General features: G+C 39.2%; 1 protein-coding gene across 1 annotated transcript in view; it reads right to left on the reverse strand.

Annotated features, from left to right (window-relative positions):
• LOC140657256 (sodium channel protein type 2 subunit alpha-like) overlaps window positions 1–17,408 on the reverse strand; it is a 97,059-nt gene extending 79,651 nt beyond the window's left edge. Inside the window, exons 1-2 of the mRNA XM_072874004.1 lie at window positions 17,359–17,408; window positions 3,215–3,311 (exon numbers count right to left, since the gene is read on the reverse strand). The gene's annotated coding sequence lies outside the window, so the exon portion shown is untranslated. The remainder of the gene's footprint in view (window positions 1–3,214; window positions 3,312–17,358) is intronic.
• Between the last annotated feature and the right edge of the window lie 9,293 nt (window positions 17,409–26,701).

Raw genomic sequence — 26,701 nt, forward strand, 5'->3', positions numbered from 1 at the left:
AATCTGTAATATTTCAGTATCCAATTTTACTGGAATGGTCATGTTTGTCTTCAGGACAAGACAGGCCTGTCATATTCCAGATAATGATGATTATGTAGTTGGCTAACAATGACAGTGCTTTTAAAAATTACTGTGCATTATACAACCAATAGATTTCCTTATGACACAGAATGCTAAATTAATATTAAATAGGTAATTTGTTAACATTACATTGAAATGGGTAATTCAAAAGCATCCCCACACAGCTGTGGCTTTTTTCATCTGTTTATATAACAACATCTACTGCAATGGGATCTGGATTCACTACTAGGCTGCGATTACTCAGTGCTAGAGTCGCACAGACAATGAGTACAGAGTACAGCTAATTTACTTATTTGGTCCCCGTTTTCACACAAAGTCTTAGTCACACCCCATAATCATAATAAAGCCATTATTACTATTTAATACAAGTAATAGGATCATAACTGTAACAGCTAATTAATAAGTGAAAAGTGATGGGGTTTATCAGATGGTGCAACCTGTTTCCAAGGGAGAAGATAGAGTGCATTGCAATAGTTAATATTGTAGCACCACTCAGTGTTCAAAGTGGATATAGCTTCATAATCAGTCCATTTTTTGACAGCTGCATTGCCACCTGAAGAAACAGAGTGATCATACTATTTGTAATCTCATTAATCCTATACATATGGCAATGTATGTTTACATATGGCAGCTTACTTTAGGTATACCATGAGAGAAGTAAAGTGTGGATACAAACGTGTGCTGAACATAAACATATTGGATGAAAAATGTCTAGTACCTATCTTGATATAAATAGCCAAATGGAAGTATTAACAGAATGGAAATCACTACAGTTTGTTACCAGCATCTTTCCTCCAAAAGCTAAGAAATAATTTTTGACCCATTTAGTCCTTTAGTTCCTTATCTACTATCCTACTTACAATAGATCATCCTGAAGAACAGAACGGCCTTACCCTCTGCCTGTGCTTCCTGCCAAATAACATTATACCATATAATGCATTACTGGGCTAACTTTTCATTCATGGACGTGATTAGCAAGGAGACAGTCGATAATTGGCTTCAGAAAGTCTAGCCTCTTGCATCATATTTCCAGGCCATGTTAAAGTCACAATGCTTGTATTAATGTGACGGTTTCCTCACAAGGATTGGATCTGTGTGAAATTAAAATGATCCTATTTCCTCCTCCCGCAATCCTTGTTTCCGTCAGTCATGAAATATTGCTGTCTCAGGAGCTGCTTCACTGGTGTCTCTGCAGTGAGCCAAGATCAGCAACTTCCTCAATGCCTGTCAACAGTCAGAAACAATTAATTTTTCATTGGATTTTTTAAAATGTGTACTTATATTAATCTTCCCTTCCTCTTAGTCAACAGTTGTAATTTGTTCTTTAAAAATTGTACTATCAGACTTGACTACTTACACTGTCTAGTTAGGTGTTTCTTTCCGGCATTATATTGTCTACCTTGTCCTGGCTTTTCTTTACCGTAGCTCCTCCTGTATTTTAAGATAAGCCATTTAGATGGCACCCTACAGGAGAATTGTCATGTGTGTGAACTCATTCTGCCATGACAGTGATCTAAGAATTCGACATCAAATTCAATGCAAGATGGTTTTTGATGGTATGAGTCAATATTAGCATAGAAAATATACATGCCAAAATACGCAGTATGTAGAAGCACCGTGTCATGAGACACTGCTGCAGCAGCCCCACCACTGAACTACAGGTCTAGCTTCAGCTGGTTCTGAAGTGCTGCTGCATCAAACTGCTTACTAATTGTAGAAGGTAATGTGTTGCTGGCTCTGTGATTCCTCTGCTCTTCCACAGTGTATCTGCTATTGGCTTGTGCCGCAGAACTAGTGGACTATTATCATTGAGATATTAAGACCTTTCAAAATCTGGTAATGAACTAGAAGATGGCTATGAAATTATCTAACTTTAAAAAATACTGGAAAAGTAAACAACGGTCAAAATTTCCAGTTAAAACTTTTCCTATAGCACATCCATTTCAGTTTAAGCAAAAATGAATTGCTGTGCAAAGCAACCTAGGAGCAGTATCTGAAAGGCCAGTGAGCTGCAGCGTCACTGGGCTCAGAGGCTATACAGAAAACACTGCTTCAAGACAGTGAGTTGAATTAAGAGAATTCATGTACTGCTTTTACTCTTTCACACTCTTCAACAGCTCACCAACAGTGGTCTCCTACTTCTTGCTGAAGCCTTGCATATCAGTTTTTTTCTCTCATTTTAGTGGAATTGTTATCCACAAATACAACTCGTTTACGGAAGGTTGAATTCAATTTCTTGTTGACTATAAGAAGTTCTAAAGAAAATGAGTATTTCTAAAACACCTTTTGTATTGCTTTTTTTGTCTCAATACCAGTGATTGAGCCAACACTGTAGAGAGATCAGACTAATGATTTAGTGCACAATCTCATTGGATTTGCTCGACTCTTGCAACATTTGATTATCAGTTTTACATTGCAAACACATTCTTTTGCCACTTCATTATAAGTATCAGAACAGGTGAAGTGGATGGAAAAATGTATTTTGTAGCAGTGTCGTGACTTGCACTTCACAGGTATTTGAAGACTGGATGCCATTCTGTCTGTTTGAAGTAGAGCCATTACCATCAGTAATCTTAAATACCTACAGACAGCCAGTTCTTATAGACAAGCTCAACAGACAGTTCTTTAGCCATTTACTATCAGATGTATTTTCCAGATTTCAAATTATTTGTTCTATTATTTTCTTATCCCCTTCCAGTTTAACTCGTTCAGCCGTGGGGGCAGTAGAACCATTTTCCACAAATGGTCTCACTAAAACTGCATTTGTTTGTTAGAGTAACTCCAACTGCAGCTTGCTATTTCCCTTCTTACAAAGCAAAAGATAAAATGTGCTACACAGTGCACAAGCAACAAAAAATACATCAGGGATTTAAAGAGCTCCTCAGGCAATTCCTTTTACTCTTGAACACAAGATTTAGATCTTTAGATATTCAAAAGAGATAAGCTTACTTTCAATGTTACCAGTGAATACAGATGTTGAAAGATGTTTAAGCCTCGGTTAAGCAATTCATAAGCACACTAGCATCTAAACTACTCTGCTTAATTTTGAATAATAATAGAAATATTAATACAGTATTTCTGTATCATAACTGATTAGTTTGGCCTGCATTATATATATAGTGTCAGATCTCACCTGCATATGGCTTGGATTTTGCATGTATCTTTCCAGTCACATTATATTGACACGTCCCCATGAAAAAACTTCTGCCTTGCTGCATATGCCATTATACCTGTGAGGATGGAATATGAAAGACTGGAAAGTTTTGGATAGCTGAAAAATATTAATACTATTTTAATTGCCATTAAAAAGCACTTTTACGTAGAAAGAAAACAAAGATATGTATTTTTAACAATAAATAAGTTTTCTGTAGGAAATGAAGAAAATATTTCTACTCATAAAATGGTTTTCCTAAATCTCCCTTTTGCAACCACATGAATGTAAGCATTTATCTCCGTTTCCAACATGAAAACACACACAGTAATACAGATAAAGTTGGATCTACTTTACATATATTAAATGTATACCTGTATTCTGACTTAAACCCTAAATAATTGTTATTAAATTGATACTGAAAATGAATGTGGGCAGAGATTAGGTGTTTTTTTTTAAATTATTTATTTAAATCAAGTCTTTCCCCAGCTATTCACATTTCTTAAGGTTTTTTCTCCCCACAGGTTGACTAATTTTTCTCTCCATCAGTTTTAATTGTACTTGCATAATTTCTATCTGTGATTAAAAGAGAAATCAAATTGTTGTTGAAGTCAAAGGCAAAACTGCCCTAAAGAGAAAGATTTTCATAGAACCATACTATGAAGAAACTAAGTGCTTATTTCAAAGAAAGTCCCTACTTTCTAAATTACATGTTTGAAAGTCCCTACTTTCTAAATTACATGTTTTATTACTTGTCCACCTACTGTAGTTTATTGACTGTCCACTATGTTGATTTGTAAAGAAAACCATGTCTACTAATCACATTAAAAAAATCTTGGAAACTTTAACAAGACTTTGTGCCCACAGTCTCCAGAAGAGGGCACCCTTATCTAACAGCCGAATTTTATTTAAAAAAAAAAAAAAAAATTAAAAGGCCTTTCTAAAAGCTTTAGGAGGGGAGAAAACCCTATGGAGAGTTTAGTGAGAGACAAAGCTATTGAATTATCTTAATTGTCATTTTAGTGCTGATAAGGCGAGTCTAACTTAAAGCATGCATTAACTCTATATTGATGTTTTCGTAAAACAACTCTCTTGAAATTTCCTCATAGTCTAAAAGTTAAAATAATGTAATTAGGGCACCAGAATTACAAAGCTTTTTTAGCATTGTCTAGTAAAATAGGTTTATTTAACCAAGACAGTCTTGCTAGGAGGAGCAATGGAGTCTAGCTAACACATCCTCAAGCAAGAAGAACATTCCCCCACCCCCTTTGTTTTATCTTCTATCTTAACACAGTAAGGTCAAGTTTTCTAATTTTGTTGATAGGGAGCAAATATTGACAAGAGTGTTAGATACTATGTCTAGTTCAATTACTACTGATAACTCTGTGATGCTGTCAGTGATAACATTTACATGGTAAAAAGTCTGTAAATAGTGGATAAAATTATTTCATTTATTAATTGTCATCTTTAAATTGCCATGAAGATGTCTATCCATTTGCTAGGGTGTCCAGAAGGAAGGAATGCCATTTAAAAGTGTCAGAAATGTACTTACAATAAATGTATATCTGTTGCAAAAAACAATTGCTCTGCCAAGAAATTGTAACATTTTCACTCATGTGCTCCCCTACTACTGACAACAAAACAATTTCCATTTACAAAAAATTTGCACTGGTTCTAACTTCCTCTGTTGACCTTTACATATTCTAGGTTTCTCTTTTGTTACCAGGATACTTAAGATAGAGTTTGGGTACAGTGGATTGGACTGGTAGTAGGATAATTGTTTTAAAAGCATTTTTAATATCCCACTTTTGACTGCGTCTTAGGCAGGAGGAAGACTGTTGGTGTTTTTAAATGTTAAAGTGGTCTGGCTGAGTCTCTTTTCTGGAAAACCATGGTTTGGAAGAGGAAATTGAAATTTAGGCAGGGCAGACTGTCTCTGAAGATCCACTCAAATCAGATGAACAGCACCTTTTTTAAGCAGCAGCTTTGCATACTTTGTATATGGCCACTGAAAATTTGTAGCTGTAACTGCTCTGCATTTTTTCAAAGCAGACTGTAGGTCTCATTTCATCCACTCAGAAACTGAAAAAAGAAGCAAAGCAAGCTGCTCTCTGAAAGTGGGAGTTTTAGCAATTAGCCAGGCATCGCACTGGAAATTTGTGCCAGCAGCAGACAGAAAAATCCAGTTCCCCAGTGTAGCATTCAACTACTCTCTGCAGAAGACCTCTCTCTTTCTGCAATACCTGGCATCATCCACTCTACATTACCAGCTTCTACAGTACTTTTCACTGCTTTAATGTAACTTAGTTATACATTCTATATTAAAATTTTGTACACAAAGTCTTGGAAAAAAGTACAAGTTCTGTTATCTTTTTTACATGTTTTGTTCTGTTATTTTAAAACCTGAGGTAATGAAACAATGGCTGTTAATCATACATTGAATCAGAGAACTAGGAGTATCTAAATATAGTGGTAGGGATCTAACTTGTGGTCACGCAGAGCTACTTAACAGCTGCTTTTGAAAAGTATTGCTGAAGTTTTGCTTTTGGTGGATGAACCATACAGATTGATATAATGATCAGAGGAGTTGCAGAAAATCTTTGTTCTCCATTTCACACATACCTCTACAGCCTTTCTGTCAACCTATTGGAACCTAAACACAAATAAATTACATTATCACTCATCATCCCCATAACATTTTTACTTGCAATAATGGTTGAAAGAAGATTGAGGAACACTGGTCATATAGAAAATGTACTTTGGTTAAAAAGATAGGGCTACTGAATCTTTAACAAAGAAAGATGGTTATTATTTAAATTTTAACCCACCGTTAAATTGCACTATATACCAAAAAATAGAAGTTATCTTTTAAAGAATATGTTTTTTAAAACTGCTTTGCTGGATTCACTTCAATTTCTCATTTTACTAGTTCTGAAGACATCACACACTTTCAAAAGGCAAAATATGTGCGAAATATGGTTATGTTTGGAATGGGGAACCTAATGCAGCAGTAAGATGGTCATATCTAAGACACATGTTTAACAAGATGAAGAGGATTCTAAAGTACATCTTTCATGAGTCACTGATTTGGTCTTTATGCAGAGTACTATAAGGGGAATGGCAACATAACCCAAATAGGGGCCAGTAAATTTCGGTTTGTGCAGTTGTCAGGAAAAAAATACTGGTGGCCATCATATTTATGCAGAAGGGAAATAATCACTGGAAGAACTTCACCATCAGACCTTAAGCTATCTACACACTGGTTTTGCACCCTTAGAAAGAGATTTGCCTCCTCTTAACTCCTAAAGAAATATTTTTAATAATAATTTTCAAATACTGACCTGTTAGAGTATTTCATGGAGCCAGTGACACTCTTCTGCAGCTGACCTTCTTGGGATGATTCTGGGGCACAGAGAGCGGTCTGACAGCTGCATGAGTTGCTGGCATTTACATCGGTTTGTTCCTCAGCATTGTGGAAAGCATTGTGCCTGCTGTGGCACTGTGCACGCTCAGCATGAGCAAGAGCTGTGCACCCCACAGAAAAGATAGCAGTTACGTATGGTATGCTGCTGTGCATTTTGTGTCTGCATGTTCTGCCTGTTACGTACGTCTCCCTAGGAAGTACCACGTTTGCTGGGAAAACTCAACACAGCAAACCTGTTCAGACCAATGGGACTGGGCTGCTGCAGTGGGCACAGCTGTAAGGGACAGGCTGCAGCAATCGTACAGTCTTCCCAGGATACTGGCAGAAGCTGAAGTGCTCTTCCCTGAAAGGTTGAGCACTGTTAGGTTCCAGCAACAGATTTGTATATACGAAGGAGGCAGGGGGCTTTCGTTGATTTCCCCCCCCTCCCCCGTGGACCTTTAGTTTGACTAAGTACGTTTTTTCCCACTCGGGTGTGGTCTTAGCAGAGGCAGTTTGAACAGACCTTCTAAACAGGCATTTCAGACTGTTCCAGAACAAAAGTTTCTTCATGTGCTTGCAAACTCTGTCTTTTGCATTGTCTGGCTTTCTTTTGTAGTTAGCTTTGACTGCATGTAACGAGGGACTAACTTTCCCTGTCCCCAAATTTAATGTCTTTAAGATCAGACATCATTTGTTGTTATTGTCTCCTGAGTACAGTAACACAAATGGGCAGAATCCCTGGAATAATGAGACAGGCACAAGCTTAGCACCAAGATAGCATGAATTGCTAATAGGAGAAGATTAGCTACAGCTCCCTTCTGACTAGTGCTGTTCCTTCTAGCCAGATGGTTTTTTCTTCCACTTTCCCCAGGTTATGATCTCAGGATTACTCCTTGAGCCTGAAGTTGTCCTGCTCTGAGGAGACCTACTCCTTGTTTGGGACCCGTCTATGTCATGTGCAGAAACACACAAAGCAAACAACTCTGATGCAGTGTTTTGGCTCACTACACTGGTAAAACATCTCTCCCCTCTCATCTGTTTTTAGAGGATGAAAACCATTAGAGAAAGGACATATGTTGGCTACCCTTTCAGAAAGAAGGGTAGGAGGCTAGGCAGAAATGTCCCCAACGTCCATCCCAAGGGCATAAGACATGCCCTGTTCTGACATGGGAAATTGTCACAAGTTTCTACTGATTGGTGAAAAGTATTTACCAGCGTTTCCTATACATAACACTGAAGGCAAGACAAGTTGTACCGTTCCTTTGTTACCAAACCAGTAACCACATTGCCAAACCCACTATATATTAGGTCATATCCAGTATTATGTACGTACACTTTTTTTTTTCTGATTTTGCAAATCTGTAGTTACATATGCTTTGCTCTGTGCCCATTGCATTTCTGTTTCTTTCCTTAAAATGAAGTCTGATCTGTAGCCATTGTCTTGTCTATCTCCCTGTACACTCAGATTCTGATCTTAGTTACAGGTGTAGCTGCACTGAAGAGTACATTATTACTCCTGATTTATGTAGTGTAGCTAACTTTTAAGAAGAGACTTCAGCCATTCCTATGAAATACCAAGGGGAACCTCTGAATCTGAATTACTCCCTGAACAACTTTTGTTGAATAGCAGTAGTTCAAAGAAAAACATCACTGATTTAAGAAGAATAAAGTGAAGAAAAATGACAGTCATTTCCACGCCTTAAGTCACAGACATAATTCACAAGAGAGGAAAGTTTCAACATCCTATGTAAATAGAATGGTAAATGTATTGAAAATTGTTCTTAAATGAGAATGAAGGTATAGTTGGATGACTTGACCTTGAATTGCAAATTAATTGGTTTTAATCATAATTTTTAGTGTCACAGATTATTTTTTATTTATTTTCAGAAGATGCAAGTTGTCTCTGCTGAATTTTAGGAATAAAATTACTGATTTCCAAAGGAAAACTGTTTTCATTCAAGCTAATATCTTACTTAAGGATTATTAATTCCAATGGCTGCAATTTACTGCCAGAAAATCTGTCAGATGACAGGAACTTCATGTCCCTGCTGTGTTGAGCTGAGCAACAGTTTCTTTAGATGCCTGTTTTACCTTTTCTCACTACTGTTTGGTTGTTTTTTTTTTAAGCAGAGTACTCTTAACTACTTTTTTCTGCCTCAGACTTTACTTGGCCTGATTTCTTTTTCACATTCTGGTCTCATTAGACCAAGATGCACATCAGTTATTTTAAATGGCCCAAATCCAATGGAAGTGCAAATTGGAACCATTCAACTCGCAGCTCTATTTGGTAGAGAAAACTGGCACTAATATTTACGCATGTGTATTTGTTCCCTTAATTCTGAGACTATCACCTTTTCTAGACTGGTTGACAAGTTTTCCCTCTTTGCCATATGCATACATAATATACAAGTTAGGGCTGTCCTTTCAGCATCAAAACCAAGTAAGTTTTAGGGAACTTTGAGTTTTTAGGGAGTATTTAAACTATGAAATAATATGTACAATGCAAGAATAAAGCCAGCAGCAATTGACGGCCGAGACTGGAGAATCAGTAGTAGCTGACATAATGTATTTTTTTCCCTTCTGTGTATGTTATTTCCATCATTTTCCTTGTTACACCTTTATGAAAAAATATGACTATTAACACCTGGTAGACAACCACTTGTGTAATGCAGTATTTACATTAGCAGGACATAAATACTAATACTCTAAGAAACTTACCGCTACTAGTACTATAAATATGAAACAAATTATTTGTTATACAGTTTTTTGTTTCACTTCCACTCAGAAGAGATAATTCAGAAGAACATGCACAACACTCAAGTTACCCACGATGCCAACAAACAGCAATTGATAATCCACTTCATTTACTTTTATCTCCACAGAGCTTTTAGTAGTCATGGAAGGCATTGAACTGATTTTCTTGGAGATAGAAAACTCTGATTTACAGCAAAGCAAGCTTTCTTTATCTCCAGGATAAGGGGGGACCTTGGGGAAGCATATAGTTCAGTCTCAGTACTCACTCATTCTAACCAGAGATCAAAGATATAAATGGTGATGGTGCTTTTTGTGTCCACTGAAAGCTGACCCACATTGCAAAAGTAGTGGCACTACATCTCTCAATGCAGCAGCAGGTTGCAGTGATTATCCCATCTGTCTTTAATGTTACCTTGAGTGCTTCCACATATGCATTACAGCTGACAAGATTACAACAGCAGGGCCATAAGGAGAATGTCAATAATCTTAAAAAGCCAAATTTGACCTGCTTACCCAGAGATGAGTAGCATCCTATTTTCAAGCAGCAAAAATGGATGACAGGCCTTATCTACATAAGCAAAACAGATAAAAATAACAGGAACTTGATAGGTGAGCTGAAAGGACTGCTATAAAATTTGAATTTGGAGGAAGGTGAGAGAATGAAGACAGTGAAGAGGTAGCCCCTCCCTTGGCTTATGACTTTCCTCTCTCCAGCACTGAACATTCAGAAGTCTCCCTTTGTTCCACTCTATTCAGGCAGTAGGACAGGAAGCCATATGGCAGGGTGATTGCCTAAATAGTGCCCCTGAGGCTTTACTGACCAATAGCATCTGCGAAGCATGAACTTTACCTTCCCTTATGTGCCTGTCAGGTATACTATATTACATATTGACAAGACTAATTATTCTTATCACACCACTAGATACACACATTGATGGCACAACCATTCTGGTTCTAATAAGGTTAAAGTACAACGGTGATATTTTTGTTTGTTTGTTTGTTGCACTAATGATTCCAGCCCATTCAATATTATCAAGATAGAGTATTCACCTTCATATAACAGATACAGGCTTTCATCTGCACAGCAGCCCTCCTTGCTTTTAGGGATTCTCAGCAACTGGAAATCCTGACAAGTACACTCATTTACTATTAACCTGGTCTTACACTTTCAGAGAGGAGCATACAAATAGATGAAGAGCAGACTCGCAGGCCATGAGACAAAGAGAGTTCCCACATTAAAAGAACCAAGAGCAATCAAGTCTGTTTCATAAAAGGATTATGCTTTTAAAGGCCTAAGTGTAGGAGAGTTGTGAGCTGTTTTGAGTTTTCTGCTAGTAACTGCAAGATGAAAGTCTTGAGGAAACTTAAACGAGACACTATTTCTTAGCAGTCATTCTCCAGTAGGAATTTTCTTTTCAGCAAGGGCTTTCTAGTCTAGCTTTTGTTTCAGAGGCTGAAACCAAACAGGAACAACGGAGCATTTGCATTATGAATATAAGGACAATTAGATCTTCGAAGGGGATTGCTGTATTGCTGGAGAGCCTATCTTTTACCTGACCACCCAGATTAATATCAAAGGATTATGATTGCTGAGATAGTTAACTGAAACCAGATCTTTTTTTTTGTTTTCTTGTGCAGAAAGTTGCATTCAAGCATTCTGAACAGAACAGTAGTAATCTTGGATCTGTTTTGTGGACTTCTGTCACACACAAATCAGAGAGTTCCCTTACTGGTACTAGATGATAAATTCCTCTGATCAGTGAAACTGTATTATTTTTGCAGAGAGAACTATACACATTTATAAGAACATAAAACTAAACAATATAACTTATCATGCTTTCAATCCAGTATGAAAATTTGATTACATCATGAAAGAAAGAACAAGTTGCAGTACTTTGGCAGAAGGCAAACTGTATGGAGTGAGTTTCAGGGGACAAACCAGGAGGAAGACTGGAAGGAAAAGGAAAGAGTAATACACAAGAATTTTTTTTGTAGGAAATAGAAAAGATAATAAATAAAAAAAATCCATGTGATTGGGAGCCTTTTCGAGAGCACACTTGAAGAAGAGTTCAAAATAGATCTGGTCAGACTTTCAAATTTCATTCTGCTGGGAAAGTTTTCCTTCTGAATCAAAGGGAAAACCCAGAAACTGTGAAGCTTCCCATGGGTAGGAAATTTAGGCTGCCTCATTTCATTTCATTTCATTTAATTTCATTTCATCCCATCCCATCTTTGGAGCTCCTTCTACTGATTTGATTCTTGGCACCCATGAAAATCTACTAGCAGAGTTTCTGATCCTGGAAAAAATGCACTATTGAGCTCTTACAGAATCACAGAATCATATAAGTTGGAAAAGACCTTTAAGATCATCAAGTGCAACCGTAAACCTAACACTACCAAGACCACCACCATACCATGTCCCTAAGCACCTCATCCAAATGTCTTTTAAATACCCCCAGGGATGGCGACTCAACCACTTCCCTGGGCAGCCTGTTCCAATGCTTGACAACCCTTTCGGTGAAGTAAAATTTCCTAATATCCAGGCTAAACCTCCCCTGGCACAACTTGAGGCCATTTCCTCTTGTCCTATCACTAGTTACCTGGGAGAAGAGACCGACCCCCACCTCGCTACACCCTCCTTTCAGGTAGTTGTAGAGAGCGATAAGGTCTCCCCTGAGGCTCCTTTTCTCTGGGCTAAACAACCCCAGTTCCCTCAGCCGCTCCTCATCAGACTTCTGCTCTAGACCCTTCACCAGCTTCGTTGCCCTTCTCTGGACACGCTCCAGCACCTCGATGTCTCTCTTGCAGTGAGGGGCCCAAAACTGAACACAGTACTTGAGGTGTGGCCTCACCAGTGCCGAGTACAGGGGCACGATCACTTCCCTAGTCCTGCTGGCCACACTATTTTTGATACAAGCCAGGATGCCATTGGCTTTCTTGGCCACCTGGGCACACTGCTGGCTCATATTCAGACGGCTGTCAACCAACACTCCCAGGTCCTTCTCTGCTGGGCAGCTTTCCAGCCACTCTTCCCCAAGCCTGTAGCATTGCATGGGGTTGCTGTGGCCTAAGTGCAGGACCTGGCACTTGGCCTTGTTGAACCTCATACAGTTGGCCTCGGCCTATCAATCCAGCCTGTCTAGGTCCCTCTGTAGAGCCTTCCTCCCCTCAAGCAGATCAACACTCCCGCACAACTTAGTGTCATCTGCAAACTTACTGAGGGTGCACTCGATCCCCTAATCCAGATCATTGATAAAGATATTAAACAGAACTGTCCCCAGTACTGAGCCCTGGGGAACACCACTTGTGACCAGCCACCAAATGCAGTAAACTCCATTCACCACCACTCTCTGGGCCCAGCCATCCAGACAGTTCTTTACGCAGCGAAGACTACACCCGACCAAGCCATGAGCAGCCAGTTTCTCCAGGAGAATGCTGTGGGAAACCGTGTCAAAGGCTTTACTGAAGTCTAGATAGACAACATCCACAGCCTTTCCCTCATCCACTAGGTGGGTCACCTTGTCATAGGAGGAGATCAGGTTGGTCAAGCAGGACCTGCCTTTCCTAAACCCATGCTGGCTGGGCTTGATGCCTTGGTTATCCTCTACATGCCGTGTGATGGCACTCAGGATGATCTGCTCCATCAGCTTCCCCGGTACCAAGGTCAGGCTGACAGGCCTGTAGTTCCCCAGGTCCTCCTTCCGGCCCTTCTTGTACATGGGTGTCACATTTGCTAATCTCCAGTCAACTGGGACCTCCCCAGTTAGCCAGGACTGCTGGTAAATGATGGAAAGGGGCTTGGTGAGCACTTCTGCCACTTCCTTCAGTACTCTCGGGTGGATCTCATCAGGCCCCATAGACTTGTGAATGTCTAAGTGGTGTAGCAGGTCACTAACCATTTCCCCCTGGATTATGGGGGCTCCATTCTGGACCCCGTCCCTATCTTCCAACTCAGGGGGCTGGGTACCCAGAGAACAATTGGCCCTACTATTAAAGACTGAGGCAAAGAAGGCATTAAGTACCTCAGCCTTTTCCTCATCCTTGGTCACTGTGTTCCCTCCCCCGTCTACTAGGGGCTGGAGATTCTCCTTAGCTCTCCTTTTGCTGCTAATGTATTTGAAGAAGTATTTTTTGTTGTCTTTTACAGCAGCAGCCAGATTGAGCTCTAGCTCAGCTTCGGCCATTCTAATTTTCTCCCTGCACAACCTCGCTACACCTTTGTAGTCCTCCTGACTTGCCTGCCCCTTCTTCCAGAGGCCATAGACTCTCCTCTTTTTCCTGATTTCTAGCCAGAGCTCTCTATTCAGCCAGGCCGGTCTTCTTCCCTGCTGGCTCGTCTTTCGACACCTGGGGACAGCCTGCTCTTGTGCCTTTCGGACTTCCTCCTTAAAGAATGTCCAGCCTTCCTGGACTCCTTTGCCCTTTAGGGCTGCCTCCCAGGGGACTCGGTCAACCAGTCTCCTAAACAGGCTGAAGTCCACCCTCCGGAAGCCTAAGGTGGCAGTTCTGCTGACTCCCCTCCTCGCTTCTCCAAGTATCAAAAACTATCATTTCGTGATCACTCTGCCCAAGACGGCCTCCAACCATCACATCACCCACGAGTCCTTCTCTGTTCACAAACAACAGGTCCAGCGGGGCACCTTCCCTCGTTGGCTTACTCACCAGCTGTGTCAGGAAGTTATCTGCCACACACTCCAGGAACCTCCTAGGCTGTTTCCTCTCTGCTGTATTGTATTTCCAGCACACATCTGGTAGGCTGAAGTCCCCCACAAGACCAAGGGCTAGCAATCGTGATGCTTCTCCCAGCTGCTTATAGTTGTCCCAGCTGCTTATATAGAGCAGCTTCTCCCAGCTGCTCTTAGTATGGCTGTGATCCCTAATCTGCAGAACACTGCATCTACAACTACAACCACATCACAAGCAAGAGTGCTAAGACACCTACTGTGAAGAAGGCAGCCTAGAAATGCAGAACAAAAGATTAAGACAAGCCTAAGGATGCAAGAGTCTTCACTCTAAGATCATGGCAACAGGAATCCTCCAAGCACTAAAAGTTCTAGTTCAAGTTTCTATGCTGGAAAAGTTCTTCTTGAGTTTTTGCAGTAACTTTAAGTAGTGGTACATGCAGAATCTACTGAGCAGACAGAATGCAAATCTACCTACAGATTTACCAAATAAGACCTGGAACAAAGGAAAAGCCCCTATTGTCTGCAGAAAATAGAACAACTTAATTCATTCTCAATGGCTCAGATAAACAGAATATAATCATCAGTTTTGTTACAATGGTCTCAGAAGATAGGATTAACCAGTTTCTTAAGAGCCATATTATTTAGCATCACATTTTGATTATGAGATTTCCTCCCTCCCCAGCAATCCAGGCTGCATAACATCCACTGTCCGTTTAACCAAAATGGACTATCTGATGATGGATACCTGCAAACTGAGTTCAGTTGACTGTGCAGCTGTTTAAACACTGAAGCAACGGCTTAAGCTATTAATTGCTACAGGTCCTGCATTCTGAATCAAACTCTAACTAGGAAAGAAGTTGTGTATTTCACATGATTTTCAGGAAACATACATACCGAGACAGAGTTACAGGGTGGGTATCCCTATAAATATGGTTTGTAGAAAAATTATTTTAAAATTATACATTTTAGGTCTCTTTTGGATAACATTTTCCCCAGGGTTTCCAGGCCTCTGTTGTGAATTTTTGATAATGCCTATATTGGAAATTTAAGGAACATGATCTACTTGGAAAGAAGGAAAAGTAAATTAAGCAACAACAAAGCCACTAGATTTTACCCTGCTTATGATGTGACATTCTTCTAAAACAGTAATGGGCAAGGTACTTTGCCAATTTCATTGTGTTATTTGCAGAAAGTAGAACTATGTTGAAGCAAAACCAGTCTTCACTGAAAAGCATTCATGTTGATTGATATTTCTCATGCAAAAAATTGAAGTTAAAAACTCTGTTTAATTTGCTTAGAGCATAAAGAACAGAATTATGAAAAATTTCAGCACAAACTTCTCAGCATTTCTAATGTTTTGAACTTCACCTTGGAAATTCTAGATGTCATTTCTGATCTTTCCTTTTTCTTGTTCTTTTTTTTTTTTTTTTTTAAGCCAACTCCTGGCTTCAGATTGCATTACCTGGTGATTAAGTTCAAATATCTTGTGGAGGAAGGCTGCTAAAGTAGCTTTTACACTCCTTTCTCCCACAATAATTCTTCCATTATGCCTTACATAGCAGGGCCGCTTCTGTCATGTCACTTGACATGTAGTAAAATAACACACGGGAATCTTGCAAGAGAAGGAAGAAACTAGGAAGACCAGTCTTCTCCTTTGAGATCAGGAGTAAATTCACAGCCAGCTAAGAAAACAGCCTGTGTATTAAGTTTAGCAATACTATTAACGGCACATATTCTTGAAAACAACTCAGAATAAATGCTGGTTTTGTTCCCTTCATATTCCTCACCGGCATATAATGATACAGAATTCATTCCCCTACTCTCTGATAGAAATGATGACCCTCCATTAATCACTCAGTTTTACAAGTGTTTTTGCATATGGGTAAACTGCACAATGCTGTTTCTCTGGGAAAATTATAGTTTAAATAATAATGAAACAGCATTTTATAAAAGATATACTCTCTTGATTTGTTTTACTGTCATGAAATGTCTGACTACATGGAAAATATATGCACAGTTTGTCAAATTGTTTTCCTATTTCAAAAAATGTAACTGTTATTCTTTCTGATTATTGCAATAACAAATATCTTTGCTTTTAATCAGCAGGGGTTATCTAGGGTTTAGCTATGAGGACAATAAATGGGCATGTAGAACTCAACTTTCTGGAGCAGCTTTGTAAATGTTCAGTATTTGAATAACACCTCTTTTAGATTAAATAGTTTGGAACATAAATGAAAATCTGATACGTTATCTGCATAAAAACTAGTATTCTTGCCAACAAAATACATATCCTAATTTTTTATTTTTTTAAGACTTGAATTCACTAAAATACAGTACAATTATAAGGAACAAATATTAAAGATAATATTGACCATTTCAAGTTTGAAATTGGCAAATTTCAAAATTTGTCAAATTGTCAAATTATCAACTTGTCTAATTCAAAATTGTCAAATTGTTTCTTTTGGGTGGCATGGTCAAATGGATGTGAAATGAGATATACGAAGTACTGTGTATTCATCCTGTACCTGGTTATGCACCATAACTTCAAATGGACAAAATGGCACCTCAGGAAGACTGAAATATTAAGATCTGCAATGAAAATGGAATATATTTATAAAACTTACAGTGCCAGTCTCATCATATTATGAGAAAAGAATAAATTGATAGTGTGCCATTTCTTTCTCCCCTTACAATCTTTGTCATAATAATGAGGTGTAGTATGAGGCGTAGTAATAAGGTGTATTAAGACTATTACACAGTCTTTAATATACAGAATTAGTAGGATGCTAGTCAGTCCCAGTTCAGTCTCAGAGGCTTTTATGAAAAATGAGGTAAGAAAAAGCCCATCATACGCTTTGGCATGAATTAGCATTTTGAGATCTCACATAGTATGTTGGAATATGGTGGTACCTTGTCACAATAGTAGTTGTGAGAATGACAGATATCACAGACAACACTGATTTGGTTTGTCTTGCATTCTGTAAAGATGATAATAATGGCATTGTTTTGGGGGGCAAAGAAAAAAGAACCTGTTTATAGATGTCAAACCTTTCAGCCTTGCAATCTGCTTTCCCATAAAGAGCCAAAGCAGATCAAGAGAAACTGCTTTGAAATGAGGTAAATAGTACAGCAGAAGTCTTAACAGCTTTTCAGAGACACACAAACCAGCTGCAATTTGATACATAAAACTAATGGTGCACTACTGACTCCCAGCTGCAGAGCAGACAGATGGCAGCATACGGCCATACATTTGTGAAATGAAGTAGGATTTCAACACTGACCTTCTCAACAGGATCCCAGGGGCTCACAGAAATTCCATACAAGTTTGACAAGGTGTCTCACCATGGCTTCATGGCCTACTTACAGGTAAAAAAAAAAAAAATTTAAAAAAGCTGTTCACTGTCTTTACTGGTACCTTTTGGGAATAAAAATATAGGTGACTGGATAACAGATTGCAAGAATGAATGATAAACCTGACATCAACCAAAAATGCTGTTTATAATACCCCAGATATATTACCACAGAGATATATTTGTTATTATATTTTTTAAAGTGGCATATCTGTCTGCATATGGTCTTACAAAAAACAGTTACAAATGTAGAGTAACATATGGTTTCAGTTTGAATTCATACATTTAAAGGGTTGTTTTATTTTAAAACTTTTGAGTGTTGATACTCATACACATGCAGATTTCCAGTAACTTCAGTGCATCACACATCTAAACCAGGTATTATATTCATGCTGGTGACTTTCCAAACGGGCAGGACGTGTGCAAACATGTTTAGGAATATCACACGAGCCTGTCGGTGTCCAGTAGAATTTTGCCAAGAACTTGCTGCAGAAACTATTGATAACTCCTATATGAGCAGAAACAGTACTTCGTGGCAAAAAAATTAACTTTCATTCTGAGAGCAGAACCCACATTGTTTAGAAATTACTTGAATAGACGAGGTTCATAGTGTAAAGCAGATGAATAGTAAAAATGAAAATGACAAAATTTAGGTCACTGTTCATCTACCAAAGAAATACATCACTTGAAGAAATACGTCACCACTTACTGGAAGATTCCTCACTTCATGGCCTACCTAAGAAGAAAGTTCATGCTGGTATAACTAGACAGGAAGGATCTCTGCAGCAAGGATTTCCCAGCAGAAGCTGTAAGGTATAGGAGGGATAAGGAGGGGGCTGTAGTTCTAAAAATCTACAGGTTGAAGTGAAAATAGTCATCCTGTGTTGTCAAAAGACTATCATCTGGCTGGAGAAGTAGCAGAGCATTGCTGGGTTGTCCTCTCTGTGTTACTACCCAAGTCCAGTCACACAAAATCCGTGCAGGAAGATAGAAGAAAAGGATAAAATTAAGTTCTTTATGCAAGTTTCGCTTACTTTGCACAGAAAGTTTCCTTCATATGCCCAGATTACTTTGGTTCAAAATGACTGAGTTTCAGAGACCCAAGGGTGTTATTTCTATCTAGTATAGGAAAGCATCCTGTAAACTGCAGACCAATGTAACATTTGCTTCAGTGAACATGTATGCAGAAGTTGTTCCTCTAAGATCATTTGTTATCAAGGAGTTTTCGTATTGTAGTCCCCTTTTTTGTCACCATCTAACCCAGCACTCAGTCTCTTCTCCAATTTAGTCTGGGAATAGCTGGAAAAATGAATTCCATCTCCCTTCTTCAAGGGAGTCCTTGTCTTCAGAGGGACATCTAGCATGGGGAATTTGCTCAACTTGAGCTCAAGACCACCATGTAGATCAGATAGTTTCTCTTCATAGCAGTCAACAACAAGTATTTAAAGGCATCACTTCCGTTCTCCGGCAGCTGTTAGCAAGATTAGCAGGGCCTCCAACAGCATAAGACATAGGGCATTAACCTCCAAGTTAGAGTGTATTGATGCAAGAAACTTGTACTGCATAAAGGCTGTGTCACCCAGAGAACACAAGCTAAAAAAATTAAGATGCATAATATTTTAAATGCATAGCATTATTTTTAAAAACAAAAAACCTTAAAAAAGAAAACCTTTTAAACCTTCAAGCTTTAAAAAAAAGGCCTGAAAAAAAGACAGAGACACAAGCTCCCCCAAAAGCATCCTTCTCAAAGAGTAGTCCTTTCCCTACTGGGGAAGAGATGGGGTGGCGGGGAAAGGAATTCTCAAACCTGCATTTTCAAGTCTTGGACGCACAGCTTCATAGGTTAGATGGAATTCAGTGCTTGCTGAGCAAGCAAGCAAGCCAATAAGAAAAGATTCCTATGATCACCAGCAGATGAAAACGTGAAAAGTTTTGAAAGACACCAAGAAAAAAGTTTCCACAGAGAAGGGAGTCCATGAGTCAATCATCATATGTAAGGGATAGGCTATGGAAATATGGGTGAAAGCATATTGCTAGCACCTTTGGTTTCAGGCTTATTTCTTAGGGATATTAAGAAATACTATTCACTAGAGTTTTTGCTTCTCTGCCCTCCTGCCAGTGATTTTTTAAACCCATTGACTAATCTCAGCCAGATTCGATAAAAGTAAACCTGTTCGCTATTAAGAGTCTAAAAGTTTCAGGCAACTAACAGGTATGCAGAAGGGATAGATGTTATTAGTGCCCCCAGTGAGAATCACAGGATCATAGAATGATTTAGGTTGGAAAAGACCTTTAAGATCATCAAGTCCAACCGTTAACCTAGCACTGCCAAGTCCACCACTAAACCATGTCCCTAAGTACCACATCTACACGTCTTTAAATACCTCCAGTGATGGTGATTCAACCACTTCCCTTGGGCAGCCTGTTCTAATGCTTGTCAACCCTTTCGGTGAATAAATTTTTCCTAATATCCAATCTAAACCTCCCCTGGTGCTACTTGAGGCCATTTCCTCTTGCCCTATCGCTTGTTACTTGGTAGTAGAGACCGACCCCCACCTCTCTACACCCTCCTTTCAGGTGGTTGTAGAGAGTAGTAAGGTCACCCCTCAGCCTCCTTTTCTCCAGGCTAAACAAGCCCAATTCCCTCAGCTGCTCCTCATAGGACTTGTTCTCTAGGCCCTTGACCAGCTTTGTTGCCCTTCTCTGGACACGCTCCAGCACCTCAATGTCTTTCTTGTAGTGAGGGGCCCAAAACTGAACACAGTACTCGAGGTGTGGCCTCACCAATGCCGAGTATGGGGGGACAATCACTTCCCTACTCTTGTGGTTTAGCCCCAGCCAGCAGCTAAGCACCACGCAGCCGCTTGCTCACTCCCCCCTGGTTGGGAGGGGGGAGAGAATCGGAAGAGTAAAAGTGAGAAAACTCGTGGGTTGAGAAAAAGACAGTTTAATGGGGAAAGCAAAAGCCACACACACAAGCAAAGCAAGGAATTCATTCACTCCTTCCCATGGGCAGGCAGGTGTTCAGCCATCTCCAGGAAAGCAGGGCTCCATCATGCGTAACGGTTACTTGGGAAGACAAACGCCATCACTCCGAATGGCCCCCACTTCCTTCTTCTTTCCCAGCTTTATATACTGAGCATGGCATCATATGGTATGGAATAGCCCTTTGGCCAGTTTGGATCAACTATCCTGGCTGTGCCCCCTCCCAACTTCTTCTGCACCTGGCAGAGCATGGGAAGCCGAAAAGTCCTTGACTAGTGCAGCAACAACTAAAACATCTCTGTATTATCAACACTGTTTTCAGCACAAATCCAAAACATAGCCCCATACTAGCTACTATAAAGAAAATTAACTCTACCTCAGCTGAAACCAGGACACCCACTCCTGCTGGCCACACTATTCCTGATACAAGCCAGGCCATGCTATTGGCCTTCTTGGCTACCTGGGCACACTGCTGGCTCATATTCAGTTGGCTGTTGACCAACACCCCCAGGTTCTTTGCCACCGGGCAGCTTTCCAGCCACTCTTCCTCAAGCCTGTAGCGTTGCATGGGGTTGTTGTGACCCAAATGCAGGACCCGGCACTTGGCCTTGTTGAACCTCATACAGTTGGCCTTGGCCCATTGATCCAGCCTGTTCAGATCCCTCTATAGAGCATTCCTCCCCTCAAGCAGATCAACACTCCTGCCCAACTTGGTGTCATCTGCAAACTTACTGAGGGTGCACTCGATCCCCTCATCCAGATCATTGATAAAGATATTAAACAGAACTGTCCCCAGTACTGAGCCCTGGGGAACACCGCTTGTGACCGGCTGCCAACTGGAGTAATCTCCATTCACCACCACTCTCTGGGCCCAGCCATCCAACCAGTTTTTTACCCAGTGAAGCGTACACCTGTCCAAGCCATGAGCAGCCAGTTTCTCCAGGAGAATGCTGTGGGAAATGATGTCAAAGTCTAGGTAGACAACATCCACAGCCTTTCCCTCATCTACTAAGCAGGTCACCTTGTCATAGAAGGAGATCAGGTTAGTCAAGCAGGACCTGCCTTTCATAAACCCATGCTGACTGGGCCTGATCACCTGGTTGTCCTGTATGTGCCACGTGATGGTACTCAAGATGATCTGCTCCATAACCTTCCCTGGCACCGAGGTCAGACTGACAGGCCTGTAGTTCCCCGGATCCTCCTTCCAGCTCTTCTTCTAGATGGGTGTCACATTTGCTAACCTCCAGTCAACTGGGACCTCCCCAGTTAGCCAGCACTGCTGATAAAGGATTGAAAGCGGCTTGGTGAGCACTTCCTCCAGCTCCCTCAGTACTCTTGAATGGATTCCATCCGGCCAGATAGACTTCTATGTGTCAAGAAAGAGAGAAAGACTGGAGCCTGGGCACAAGAGTTATTAGACACCAGAGCATCCAGATGGGACAGAACTGTTACAAATATTTAGCTGAAGTTTGTATCTCATTCAAAGGCAAAAATAATATAGAAAGCCTTAATAAGTTAAGCTCCATTACTTCCACTATTCAGAAAAACTACTGGAAATGTCCTTTTGATGTTATATAGCTTTTTCATATACTAAACATTGTTTACATGGCAATAGGTATGTAAGTATTCACATAAAATAAACATATGATAATTTTTCAGATAATTCAGATTTGCACGCACGGAGTGCAACATGAAAAAGACAGCCTGAGATTCCTGTTCTGAGAGGAATCTTCACAAAAAGAAAGACAACTAGAAATATATTTTCTGTTCCATCTTCTATCAGTTCTGGTTTCAGCCCAGTGACCTGGCTGTCTCCTTAGGCACTTAAGTCATCACTGTAAATATATTCTGGTTTATTGTGCATGGAAGAAAAGAGAAGAAAGACTCTATATGACCTGTTGCTACAGCTGTGTAACAATTAAGAGGAAGAAAATTGGGTTTCAAATCCACAGACTACAGTGGTTTATAGCTACTGTGCTGTTTAGGAGATTGTCTTTGGGAATAGACCTGTTCCATGTTTTTGGATGTCAGGATTAAATTACTTTTATTGCTTTGGGAATCTTCATCCTTAGACATTGTGCAACTGTTTCACACTTGCATAAGTTTTGGAATGAGTCCTGAGCTAATTAATCATCGTGGTGTCATTTCAACTATCCAGTTGAATTTAATGCTAACTAAAGGCTTTGCCAATCTGTTTGCCAGAATGCAGGCCAAGCACAGCTAGCAATGTCAGCAGCTGGATTCCTGTATCTCGTTAGTTGATGGGTTGGTTATATTTTTAAGCTCTTTTTTTTAGCTCATTATTTACATTATAGGAATCAAATGACATTTCATCAAGTACTTTGCTTCCAAGTTCTGCTATTCAAGTTGCCCTTCCTAAGTCAGGTTTTTCAAAGGTAACTGCTGTTGCCTTCTGCTTCCCACAGACATGTAGCACAGCTAGTTTGCTTTTCAAAGCTTTTCCAGCTGAGCATGGGGTTCTGAAAGCTCTTCATAAACAGCAGTGTAGTGTTTCTCAGGCTCCACTCTCCTACTGACAGGAGCACGCTTGGAAGAAATCAGTCTTTGTGGCTACCCTGATTTCCAAATTGGACATGGGTGGCCAGTTCTATTCAAATACACCTCTGAAATCAATGTGACTCTTCTTTCCTTATCTTTTAAACAGACATAACTCTGAATTGCAGGATGGGCAATTCAATTGCACAGTGAAATGGGTTTAGATGGTAGGAAGAATTCAGCTGAGGCTCCTCCCGTATTACCTTAAATGCATAGGCATTTGTCTCATAGCAGCGTATACTCAAAACCTGTTACACAGATTGATGTCATCTATGTCCATTTCTACAGTAGTAGTAATTGCATCTTTGTGAATTCTTGCCTTTTACTAATGGCATGACTTCAGGGAGATAAAGCAGGCAAGGTAGAGAGGTAGGGAAGCTGCCTGTATCTCCAGAATTGCAGAGGAGATGGCATGGACATACACAGAGGTGAAATAATGTGACAGAACAAAAAGAAATCCAAAGCTATTACAGCATTAGTTGGATTAGTCATTAAAATTATTCATAGTCTGTCCTATTTCTATCAGCATATCTGTGTAAATGAGGGATAGAACAATGGTCAGATTTTCTACTAGAAAGCTTGTACATTCACTTCCCAAATATCCTTTCTTCAGGCTAGTTGCACCAACATAGCGAGGAGGGGAGGGACTTTGTTTTCCTTTGCAGTAAGTGGAATATGGAATTGGTCAAGGTGACACTTTGGGTAGAGCTGGAATTCTTTAGCCTACATCTGATAAAGTGCATAGTATAAGAAAACAATTTCAATGTCATTTCTCAGCTGGCTGCTAAATTATTTCTGCCAATCAGACTAATGAATGCACTGGGTTACATTTGTAGTCCTTATTTATATAGTTAGATTTAGAATCCTCCTCATAATCCTCCTTTAAATTAATCCCCATTATGTCCTCATTTTATTTGCATATCTCGCAGATGCCTACTTTGTATTTAAGAGAGCAATCCAAAAATGAACCATCAAGGAAGCAACAGCACAGAAGGAACATTTCACAACAGACTATTTTGAAACACAGTAGTGAAAAAACACAAAAGTGCATTTTTTCATGGTGTAGCTATCATGCTGTAATTTCTGCATGAATTGAAGATTGAAGCAGCCTCTATATGCTCTGTTATGTGAACTTCCCTAATTCTCTTAGGAGGGCAATTCTGAACTCTTAGGAGTTCAGAATGATAACACTGCAATATCTTTGCTTAACTTCTTACGGTCATCCATGAAAATGTTTAAATAATAAAGTATATTTTAAAGTAATTGTGCTGATGTTTCAGAGCAGGATAACATTACCTAAGAACTGTACCAAATCCCTGAAGCTGGTTCAGCACATAAGCCAGCAGACTTTCAAATCTCACAGGCCTTTTCCTTGAGTTTGATTGATGAGCGTGGCTGCAGTGGCAGTCATGCAGTGGCAGGGCACACAAGCTGTCTGAGCAGCATGACAAAGAGTTGAACTGGACTGGAGCAGAAGCACATCCTGGAGGGACTGGGTCACCTGCACAAAAACTAAAAGGGTGCTTTCTGCCTGATTTTTATCCCTGCGGCCATCATCATCATAACGTATTTTTTAAAGGAGAAACATTTTTGGAGAGAAGCAACATACATGTTTACATATATAGAAAAGAATTTTTGTCCCACAGGTTATTTTGGGTACTTTAATATACCTTATTTGCTTCTTGCTATTCCTACTTGATGGCATTTCATTATCTGTCTGGCCATAGTGAAAAACTGCTGCCACCTTTTGAAATTCTCTTAATTGTAGGCATCTTCCTCTATGGGTTCATGGCCAAAGCATTTTATACTCGAGATGGTAGTATGAGTCTTACATCTACATTCATGAGTGAAGGCATGATGGTATAATATCTGTGCAACCATTTTGTTTGTAGCAGAAATGCTAGTATGTAAACTACAGGACAAATTTAAAATGAAAACAAAGGACTAAATTATTTGGATAGCTACAGCACGTATTACTGCCCTAAGGAAGTGGGGTAGAATGAAGAAGACTGCTTTCCTTCCTTTGATGTTGGGAATTCTACATAATATCTTTTTAAAATGGTAGAATCACTCAGCAAGTTTCATTCCTCTGGCTGTGTCACCTTTTTCAGTGCTTCGGCCTAAAAGCTGTTTTTACAATGTACTTAAGTGAAGAGGCTGAGTGATGAAGACTGTAGATGAATCTGAAGACAGACTAACAGCCAAATGTATTTTTCCTGACTGAGTACTCACCTATAGTATTTGATTGTATTTTACTTTATATCCCCTTAAAGAGTTTCGTATAGCTAGACTGGATTAAATTTTTTTTCTGGCTGCCTTCTTAGAATAAGTTGACACAGTCACCTCATGTTTTTGGCAACAGTTCAAAAATGACCTAACATTTTAAAGATATATGAAAAAATACAATTCACATTTTGTGCATTACTTGAATATTTTTCCAGTGAATGAGATTATTATATATGAATGTTATAAAAAATGTTGAATGCTGTAAATAGTTACAACTGGGTTGAGAAGAACTTCCTTTTAAATTCCCATTATACTTTCCCCATCCCAGTTTAATAGGAGAAATCTTTTCTCTAGGATATAACTTTCTACCCTGCAAAGTATAACCGTATTTGAGATTTTATCTTATTTTATGTTTGGAAACAAATAATACTATGTAAGCCATCCTCATTTTTCAAAATTCAGTCTATCATCCTGGATAATTATATCATTCTGATTATCATACTATCTGAGAATCTGTTTAATAGTAAAAGCAATTATAGGCTACTCATTTGAAAAATAGTGTATTAAAAATTCAGTTAGAAAAACTAGTGAGATACAAACTCTTAATTTCCTATGGATTTATTTTTTTAATTATTATTCCCCTAGCTTTATAGTTTGGTAGTTACAGAAATATTGTAATTACTGTCAGTGTCCAATAAAGCATTTTTAAGCACTTTCTTGAAACTGAAAATCATCTAGTTTGTACCTCAAAAATTGGCAAAGGAAGATGAAGAATGAATGTAATGATTCAGAAGTTATTTAATATTCACTTGTGATATTTTGGCTATCAGCAGGAAATGCTTCCAAATTACTAAGGGCATTTCATAGTTCTTTTGCAAAAGTGCACACTTCCGATTTTAAAGATTCAACATATTTGTGAACAGTGGTAATTTAAAATAACCTTTCTGTTTCAAATCATCCATATTAATTTTATATCTAGTGTTGCATGTGTCTTAACCTTGAAGTAATGGCTGTTGATAGAAGAGCTGTAGGACATCTGAAGAAAATGTAAAGCCATCAGGGGAATGTTTTTAGGCTCAAGCTTAGGCTGTGCTTTATAACTATATTTCTCTCAAAAAAGAAAAAAACAAGTACTTCTTGCTGCAATCAGCATATATTTTCCGTCTTGAGTAAGATGCCCCATTTGAATTTCATTTTTGTGTGAGTACTATCACCAACACCCTCCCCTGGGTACAGAGAAAACAATAACTTTTCGTATGAGAATTTAATGTACAGCTTTGTACTAGTGTAGCTCTACATGGTTATGATTAATGACCTACCTATTGCATTTTCATAAGGGCTGGAACTTCAATGTATCACGTAAACTATTGGCCTCATTGAAGTCAATAACACAATTCCCATTGACTTAGGAAGTTTCGGAATTTCATCCACTGCCCTTTGATTTCATGTTGTTTGTCATTATTCATTTGTTTGAGTATTCAGGAGATGATATGAGACATTAAAAATA

The sequence above is a fragment of the Ciconia boyciana genome, chromosome 10 (genome assembly GCF_034638445.1).
Source record: "Ciconia boyciana chromosome 10, ASM3463844v1, whole genome shotgun sequence".
In the NCBI taxonomy this organism is placed as follows: Eukaryota; Metazoa; Chordata; class Aves; order Ciconiiformes; family Ciconiidae; genus Ciconia; species Ciconia boyciana.